This window comes from Ixodes scapularis, unplaced genomic scaffold (genome assembly GCF_016920785.2).
Source record: "Ixodes scapularis isolate PalLabHiFi unplaced genomic scaffold, ASM1692078v2 PGA_scaffold13__105_contigs__length_92229423, whole genome shotgun sequence".
Classification (NCBI taxonomy): domain Eukaryota; kingdom Metazoa; phylum Arthropoda; class Arachnida; order Ixodida; family Ixodidae; genus Ixodes; species Ixodes scapularis.
In genome coordinates this window covers 65208520-65218672 of record NW_024609839.1, presented here as the reverse complement: position 1 = coordinate 65218672, position 10153 = coordinate 65208520, and the positions used below count along the sequence as shown (strand labels likewise).

The window sequence follows — 10153 nt, the reverse complement described above, 5'->3', positions numbered from 1 at the left end:
TACGTAAATAAACTTCTAATTTTTTTTTATCGAAACACGGTTTTAGCGTTTAGCGGAAGCAGTATTGTCATCACAATTTTAGCGTCCTGCGCGCCCCAAGCGTCAGCCAGAAGCACTGCCGGATCAAAGGAGGTGGCTCTCCATTGGATGCGGAAGCAATTCGTACGAGCAGTCAAAAAGCTCTTCGGCTCTTCGTCATGCTCAGGATACTAACGCCGCTGAACGTGCTACAGTGCGGGGAGCTGTTGAAAAGCAGCCGCGGAAAACAACCGCCATCTTCCCGCGAAAAGAATTCGCCTTGCAATGCCAGCGAAGAACACTTTGGAAAACTTAGTACCTTGTTGGGTTCGAGGTAATCAACGCGCGCGAAATCCAGAAGTTTTCCGAGCTCGGCGACGATGTCGTTGAACGTTGAACTGCTCTTCGGACGGAGCACACTCCTGTAACGCGACCCTATCCATGTGTGTCGGTTCTGTGGCGTCAGTGGTTGCTTGGAACGCACAGTCGGCTCCTGATGAGAACGAGGTGGGCTTCCCTGCGAGACATGTGTGTATGACAGTGAAAGATGTGTGCGGGGCAATGACGCCGGACTGCGTTGGATTCGAGATCGAGCAGGTATGGCTCCTTCTAACTTTCGCATTTACTGGAGATAAAACAAACGCTAAAAATATAAAGTGCAAAAAAAAAAAAAAAAAATACAAAGACGGAAATTTAAAACGAGGGCCCTGTATCTTCAAGTGTCCTCTTGTTTCCCTTTGACGCTTTTTTTTTTATTTATGTTATATATAACTTACGTTTTATTATTGCAATACTCCGTGGTAAAAATTGATAAAGTCCTTTTTCTAGCGGCGTTTCCTAGCATGCATGGTTTGTCGTTTTGATAGTTTACATTAATTACTTCTGATAGTACATTGTACTTAAAGTACTGCTTCAAGTAGGTTTAGAAAATTTGTACTTTACTTGAAGTACATTCTCTGGGTATGTATATAGACTTTACTTAAAGTTTTTGCGGTATTTTCCCTGAGGAAGGTACAAATACAGATTTCAAAGTACATTCCCCAAATTTGATATTGTTAAATTTGTATCACAAAATTATGCTTTGCCAACTCTGAAGCAATACTGGGAAATATTCTATATACTCTCACCAGAAACGCGAACAGACGACGCATCGCTCACCTGGTCATTTCTCTGAGTGAAGTAATGGTGGCCCTAAGACCGACACAAATAAGTGTCTTATAAGTTGATTGTGTTAAAAATTTCGTCAACGAGAGTAAAACAACTACTCTGTGGTCAGCTGACTTTATCCAATATTCGCCGCCGTTGTTGAACATTACTTTTCCGGAAATTTCCGAAAGTATAACCTGCAGAATGTGCATGTGGAGTCGAAAATAAAACTCATCTCCTACTAGAATGCTCGAGATTCAAAAAGTATCAAAAAGAGCTCAATTTGCTGCTCGTGGCACTTGGCGACCGCCCCCTGCCGTTAGAGCAGGGGCTTGGCTGACCCCAGTAGGGTGACGACTTGGGCGAGTTGGTTTTGCATATTGACGATTAAAAACAGCGTGAACAAAACGCAGGACAAGAGGGGACGTAGACAGACAAAGCGCGGTCTACGCTCCTCTTGTCCTTCGTCTCGTTCGCGCTCTTTTCAATGGTTTACCCAAATTTTACAAAAGAGGGCTCCGTTTGCCTTACGTTAGTTCATCTTGGGTGACTCCAATAGCTGACAGTTAGTGAGAGTAATAGGTCTTCATCAAGAACAACACACACACACACACACACACGGCACAAAAGTAGAAACATCATTATATGATAAATATAGACATTATATACATTTTTGAATTGCGAAATTCTGTAGACTTTACTCGCCTACCTTGGCTGTATACTATCGTGCTAAAATGAGTTTTTAATGTAAAAAAAATGTAAAAAGTGGTCGGGTAATCTAATGTGCATTACGACCCTTTAGTGTATATTGTAAAATACACAACGTACTCGTGTTTGAGTGTATGTATTATTGTACGTAAATAATGCAACAAATCATTGCACCCCAATGTAAATAGTGTACTTTTATACTTTGGAGTGTATTGCAGGGTGTTCTGCGCAGTGCTAGGTTTAGGTGTGAATTGTGAGCTCTACAGTAAATGAACACTAATCAATCAAGTTCCAGGCGCCGCTAAGCGGAGACCAAGTCGTCTGCTTCTTGCACAGGGGTTGCAGTGACGTCAGAGCGACGACGACTTCTGATTGGCTTTGAGTATAGGATAGTGGGTTAAACCTCAAAGCAAGCTGCCTTGGGGTCTACCCACTATCCTTCCAGTCAAAGCCAATCAAAGCTCGGCGTTTTGACGTCACCACAACCACTGCAAAGGAAGCAGACGAACTTGCGCTTTGCATAGACCTCTGCCAACGTTACTAAAACACTCAGTTGGGAAACTCGCCGTCGAAACCTGGGCCGCTGGCGTCCACCGAGACCGAGCTAAATGCGACAACAGCGCCACTCTTTATCATTTGTCTGTACTGTGGTCACCTTGAGCTTTTTGAAAGCCTGTTTTTGCGTAAAAACAAACGAAAAAGACTCTTTTTGTATGAAACTTATTGGAGTTTAGTACCAAAAGAGGGGCGCGTTATGTTTTTAAAATCTTTAGTTTGCAGGGTTTTGCGGCACAATTAATATTGTTTTTATACAACCATGCCTCAGCGGGCCTTTCAGGTAGCACGTCCCGCCCTAGGTGCATTTTAACTCCGGTAGGTGAACGCGGCGCGTCCGCCGGGGAGACGGGGGTGGCACCCCTCTAACCTCTACCGCTGTATCTGTTCTTAAAGCCAAAATAGAAGTCACTTGCAGTTTGTCGAGTGGCCGCTGCGGGAGAAATGGTGGCGTTATGTTCGTCATTAGCTCGGTGCTCGGAGACAGTTTGGGGCCACTTTTTCAAAGCTGTCTCTATGGGAGTTTCCCAACTGAGTGTTTTAGTAACGTTGACCTCTGCTAACATCGCCTTCTGCGCGCTGCCATCTCTGTCTGCTGGACTGTCGAACTCCTTCGGAGCATGCGCTGTTGCCCTGTTGTGTGGTAGATCAGACGCTACGCATTCGTCCACAGCAGAGTGACTCGGCATTTTTTGCTCGGGTGATAAGCGACGCAAAGGTCTATGGCGGCAGAAAATGTCTCCTTTTTGTGTATTTTTACCAGATATTAAAGAAGAGAAAAATACACACCTGGACTTCCCCTAAAGCAATGTATACGAGTTAAAAACAACTACAACATCATTGCATAGGGGAATGAAAGGGCGTTATGAAATATTGTGTTAAAAGGTACCTTTGCTTTTCTTCGAAAGTACACTATTTATAGTAATTTACTGCAAGTACATTGCGCCCGGTGTACTAACTACTTTACTTGAAGAACATAACCTCTCAATTATTTCGTATTTTACTTCAAGTACTTTTGTTACGAACTTTACCCAACACTGCGTATATGTGTTGACAAAGAGCCTACAATTATGCGCCGACTACTGCAGCTCAGCGCTGTCAAATTAGCGCACATGTTTTGTTGTTAATTTTTGACGACAAATAATAACGAGCTCATAGTCTTAATTTTTGTTTTATGACGACCAGATTTCACTGAAACACACGCACACCATCGTTTTTTTTTGTTTTTTTTTTTTAAGATGAAGTTGTGTGTGCGATTTTGGAAGGATGTCCTAAAAATCTACTCTGATTTATTCCGTATTCTTATCATACACCATTCACACGATCATAAAGGTACCTTTAGCTTCATGACCGGCAGCGAATCAGTCCGAGATCCTCCGCTCGTGGCATGCGCTCTCGGCACAAGGGTGTGGGCTGAATCGCCGATTGCAAAGGGACCTCTGTTCAAGGTACCTTTGTGCTGCCCGTGCGAATGGGGTATTAGGCGGTATGCGTTTAAGGCTAGGGTATTATAAAAAAGAAAAAGATATGTAACAAACGTGACAAATGTGTGCAACGGAAGTGTAACAGTCAATTTTCCCGCTAAATTTAGCGGGGAAATGCAAGTTTTCCTTTTCCATTTATAGGGGAAACGCTCCCCGCTAAATATAGCGGGTAAATTTAATAAATGTGTAATTATACACCAATCCAAAATTAAATAAGCTCACACACGCTGCACATCCCGTCTGTACTGACTTCATCCCTAGAATGTGCAGAACCAAGATGAATTAATATTTTCTTCATTCAATTGCTGTAAGAAAAAGCAAAAAAAAAAAAAAAAAAAACATTAAAGGGATACTTCAACAAAATTTGAAATATTCCCGTCGTGTTCAAAAATAGGTTTAATATGATCCACAATACCCGTAAAAGACAATCGCACGTTTGTATTTTGAGCCTGGGTGTCTGTATTTTTCGTTATAAACGGCCCACTCTGGCAAGCCCTCGGAGAAGGCCCAGCGGAGACCACGTGACATCCAACGCAATCGTGACGTAGGTCGTCTCGGGACGAGCAAAGCTACGGCGAGACTGACGTCGAGAAGATGGCCTAGTCTAGGGTGCCTACATGTTTCCGCGGAGCGGCGGAAACATGTAGGCACCCTAGCCTAGCCGTTCCAGCCACCGAAGCGGCTACTTTTGTACAAATTTTAAATGACGGGTTAATCTTCTATAATCTTGTAGGGGGACAATAGCGACTTCTGAGACATACAAAAGGGATTCTCGGGAAGAGGGGAGTACCTCCTTCCCCTCTTCTTTCGTCGTGGCTGGAGGCGAGACAACCTCCGTCACTAGCTGGAAAGGTTCCTAGACGGGCATTACAAACGAGGCGTTAGCGACATCCACCAGGTGCTTTTTGCTAATCGTTTGATTCGTTTTAAAATTCCTTTTCGAGACTTTTTTAACAAGATATTGGTATGCCCGATGTGATACTGCTCCTTTGAACACATATAGATAAAAAAATTAGCGCCAAAATTTCGTTGTAGTATTCCTTTAAATTCCCAATTAAATTATGAATTTATATAAAGAGTCGGGCACAAAATTATATTAGTTTATTAAACAGCTCGGCATAACATTAACAAAAAATGAGTGGTCAACGCCACTTTAAATAAAACAAGGCAATCGACGGCATACTTTCTAAAGATGTGGAGAGGGGGTTCCACTCACAGAGCGTTTTATGAACGAGGGATTCGAAATGCAAACTAACGCTTCAAATAAAATTAAAAAAAAAAGAAAAAAAGTTGGGTTGTGTGGGTGTTTATACCGACTAGAAATTGGTCTGCCTCCTACGGCGACTTGTCTCCCAGCTGTAGATGAGAAATATAGCCAGTGCAGTACAACCGCTAGCCTATGGTCTTTAACGTGCACCACGAAGTAGTGATACCCAACCGCACGCCGGTAAGATGCTCATCCAGATCGAAACTGGCAGGGGTGGAACTTGAACCCAGGATCCCTGGGTTCTGCAGCGCGAACTTTCGCTCCACGTGCTCCGAGCTGGTGTGCATCGGGAACCGCCGTAAGAGTTTCCCGCTCATCCGTACAGGACTTAGCCGGAGTCGTCATCTAGCGTGGCAGGAGACTGGGCACGTTCGCCAGAGTTGGCCGTGACCACAATTTTAAAGCGATCGCTTTGCGGGTGACACTTTGCAGAGATTTTGACCTCATGGGTTGTCGTCGCCGCGCGCGCGAAGGAAGGCAAAAACCTTATCTCCCCTCTTGGTGCGAGGAGAGAGAAGTCGGGGCTTTCCGTCGGCCGTGCCGCGCGAAGAGAGCGAAGAGGACTAGCCCTGGCGTCCCACCAAGAATGGCGCAACGATGGGAGAATCTTCGTGTCGTCGGCTTCAAAGACTTGTTTTCAAACATTCCTCGCGTTACGCGAAGTCCCACTTTGGCTGTATCCAGTTGCTACACGTAATGTTGGATGATTTTAGAAACTTCCACCGCGCTTACCCACTTGCTACACGGATCACCGCGCACTGGTGGCGGTCGTCAGTGGCATCCACGAGGCCAACCACGACGCCAACCACAACGTCAAGCACGACGGCCATGAGAATTAACCGCGTCGCACCACCGCCCTCCAGTACGGGACGGCGCCGTTCATCCCGCATTGCGCGGTTGCGCTGCAGCTATCGCTTTCCTTTCTTTGCACATTCTGGGCAAAAAGTACTTTTTTAATTTTTTTTAATAATTATAATAGAGTAAAATTAAGCTCTGAATTTCGAATAATCGGGAATCAAACAAAAATAAACTCCGATAAACCCCGAATTTCCCGCGAAAAATAAACTCCGATAAAGACCCGTTATAAACTTCAGGTACACCCAGATCTACCAAGACTGCTAGAGCTAGTAGGGGACTGCATTCGCTTCTAACCAATCGATAAATAAACTTGTCTTCACCCTAATCGCCAAACCACGTGTCTGTCAGGATTAATTTATCGTTGGATTTTAGGGTCTGAGGAAAAATGGGTGAGCTTTTGTCCGGCGAGCTTCTGTCCGGTGAACTTTTGTTCAAGTGAGATTTTTTTTCGGCATCCATTTTAAAGCATCGTGTAAATCGGAGCAAAAATACCGGGGCCCAGTGGCAAGCGCACATAAAATAATTTTTATGTGTATAAGTACACTACATCGGCGAACAACCGCTTGCAAACCAGTTCCGGTGGAAAATCACCACGGGCTAAGATTACAAGTTTCTGTTGACTGCGATTGGAACCGGCGGGATTTATGTCCGAGTGCGTTAGCGCACCGCAGTTTTCAGTACAATTGGAATGAAAGCTCGTCCCGCAAAGCCCAGATTTGATCGGTGAGCTCGAAGTGCCGGCGGCTCCGTCCCGCTTCGATCTGGACGAGCGTCGTACCGGAGCTCGGGCGACGTGCACCGCTAATTACTCCACGACGGACCAGGACGACGGGTTTTCAGTCGCGCGCTGCACTTACCAAATGTTCCCATCTACAGCGGAGACAGTTTGAAAGTAACGTACGTAACACACATAAAGTAGTACGTTATGTTACCTGCGGGAACATAAAATAAACTGGCGTTTGTATGGACGCCGTTTTACTTTATGTAGGAGCGCAAGCTGCAAGGCTACGCAATTCGATGAAGCCAATCAAACGGCGATGAAGGTGCATCGTCGCGGTACTCGTCGCCTTTGCGCACTTGCTATATCGTCGCCTAACCCGACCACGCACAGTCCAAAAAATATACTGTTTTTATTCCAGTGATTGTAGCTTGTCTAGCTACACTTTCTTTAATTAATTACTGACTTGAACAGTAAAGCAACACAGACAACAAAGTAATATTAATGGTTAAAATATTTAGAGCTCAACCCGCCTCGTCCACCCTCTTTTGATAACTAAACTAATTCCAAACTAGCCTACTTCTGCATTCAAATAATAAAATAAATAATTGAGACTGAATGCGACTGTCATTTAGGCACATTCACGGGCATTTCTCATGAAGATCAAGGATTTATTTTTAAACTCCTTTCCTACATGCTCTTTATTTTAAGGAGAAAATGTTTAAGTTAGTTTTGGAAGTGGCCTTGTTTTTTCTATTTGCTGTAATTAAGAACCTTTTTGAGCTATTTACACGTATTCCTCTGGGCTAAGACTAATAGGTCATACCTCAGAGGCTCGTATAAAGATTGCGGCGCTCATATCACTCGATGGCAGGAATAGTGTTGTCTCGCACTGACAGTTTAGACACAGGCTCCAGAGCAGTTGCTTGCAGTCACTGCCCCTCGAAAAAAAAAAAAAAAAAAAAAAACATTTGGGGGACATCTCAAGAGCCAGCTCCTCGAAACGCCTGTTACTCGTTAGAAAGAATGGCTTCGGGAACTTCACCGATATTTCTTTTGGGTTCTTTTAAACTTGTCGTTTCGGAGGAAACTTTCCATAAGGAACTACTCTAAAATACCGAAAATGAACAAAACATAATGTGTAGCATGTATGTTGCTTGCTCGTGTCGCCTTCGGCAACACTTGTGTGCCTTCCAACCCACCATTGTCCGTAAAACGCGTCGAGGGGGTCCCAGTACAATGAAGAACTCCATGACCGTTCTTCCGTCTTGATTCAATTAGAAGAGACTTCAACAGGACCGCCAGCGTCGACAGCTTTGCTTCTTCCCACAAAAACGGGGAGGGGGGGGGGGGGGGGGGGGGGGGCGGGGGGCATTTTGTTGCTCGAGCACAGTCTTTTACAACGAGCTCACAAACATCAGCTCGTCTAGAGAAGGGAACTTTGTGGCATCCCTGCTTCACCGTTACAAAAAAAAAAAAAAAGAAGTAAAAACCTTTTAGGTTTGAGCTGAATTAAAATCAAACCGACTGGGGCCAGCACGGGGTCGTCGGGCAGCCTGGGGCCCTGGCCTGCAGCCCCGTTAGCCCGTTCCTTAATCCGGCCCTGCGCAAATCTTCCAAGAAAGTTGGCTGATTTAGTAATTTTCGATTACGCTCAGCAAGTTTCTAATTGGAGATTTTCATGTTTATTTTCACCAATTAAACTTTTAATGAACACATTCTGGTTAATTATCCGACCCACCGCGACGATTATAGTCCCCTGTATTATGTTCCCCTGGTTACAGCTTCCTCGATGGTTTCGAGGCAAAGCGCCCGCCTGCTACGGAACCCCAGGTCGGGTTCCAGTCCCGGCCGAGGTGCCCGCAATCTGACGGAGGCTTATTGCGGAGAACGCGCCGTGTAACCGGGCTTTCGGTTGCGCGTCGAAAGATCCCCACGTGGTCGAAATGAATCCCCATCCACCGCTGGGCCGTGCCAGGTGCCCTTCGTGGGTTTGGCAAGTAAATCCCCCCCTTTAATAATAATAATAATATTAGCTTTATTTACCACGTACAAGCATGGTGGGGGCTGAGGAAAAAAGCTGTCCAAGCAGTTTGACTGGTCCTCAGCCCCCCTCAGGTACATACAGTGGCGACAAAGACATTTAAAAAGAACACACGAAATTATATAATAATACAAGGCACTTTCATCATAACAATGAACAACAGACAACTATCAGCCATACACCAAACAAGAATAACACTTGCTTATAAAAGAAATCGGGAAGTTGTACACAAGAGAGGGAAAACTATCCAAAATATTCTAAGATGCTTCAACACAATAAACACACACACACACACACATATATATATACACATACACATACATACAAACACACACATATACTAAACATACATACATACATACATACATACATACACACACACGCACATACATACATACATACACATATACACACACGTACACATAGACATATATATGTGTGTGTTTTTATGCTTCGTACATTGCGCGAAGTTCACTATATCTGCAAGTGTACAGATCAAAATGAACGTGGTGATAGTTATTTGAAAGGGATGGTAAAAGATAACGGAGACATTCTTTTCCGGAGTTTAGTCGAGTTGTAGGGACTACCCAGCTCTCTTTGTGTCTTGTAGAGTAACTAGAGGTTTGTATTTGCAGTCGGGCAAGATTGCGCATATTACTTATAGTTCTCTGTGTTTCTAATTTATAGCGAGCACTCAAACGATATCTGTATAGGTTTTGTGCCCTAATAACGCGAGAACGACGAAAGAAAATTGAACTTGGTGTTCCATAAGGGGCGTTAGAGATGAAGCGAACATATTTCTTTTGTAATAAATGAACGTGCTGTAGGTTTGAAGATGTAGTTGTCCCCCACACTAGTTGATAATAAATAGTTTAAGTGTGAGTAAACACTGAATTATAAAGAAGCAACTTAACTTGTGCGGGAAGGAGGTATCGAATGCGTCCAATTATCCCAGTAATTTGCGCTATTTTTGTTAGCAAGTAGTTTACATGAGCGTCCCATAGCATGTCGGCGGAAAATATGATACCGAGACACCTGAAATTATCTACCTCTTCTATAGGACGTGAATTAAGGAAGATTTCTGGATGTGTAGGAACGGGCTTGTTTTTGGGTCTGAATATAACCGCCTTTGTTTTTCTTTCATTTACTTGCATAGCATTAGCTGCCGACCAGTTCTCGAGTGTTTTCATTGTATTATTACATCGACCTTATGTCCCCCTGGTCGTATTAATGCTTGCATGAATACTGCCTAAAAGACAAGGCATGCCCCCCCCCCCCCCCCCCCTCATCACTGTACTTGTGTGTAGTGATGTTGGGACTAATCAGACAGCGTCAAAGATGCATCATCGTGGTGT

At 44.2% G+C, this 10153-nt stretch overlaps 1 protein-coding gene across 1 annotated transcript in view; it reads left to right on the top strand.

Moving 5' to 3' along the window:
• Positions 1-125: 125 nt before the first annotated feature.
• Positions 126-10153, top strand: part of LOC115327842 (transient-receptor-potential-like protein) — a 169866-nt gene continuing 159838 nt past the window's right edge. Inside the window, exon 1 of the mRNA XM_042289930.1 lies at positions 126-615. The gene's annotated coding sequence lies outside the window, so the exon portion shown is untranslated. The remainder of the gene's footprint in view (positions 616-10153) is intronic.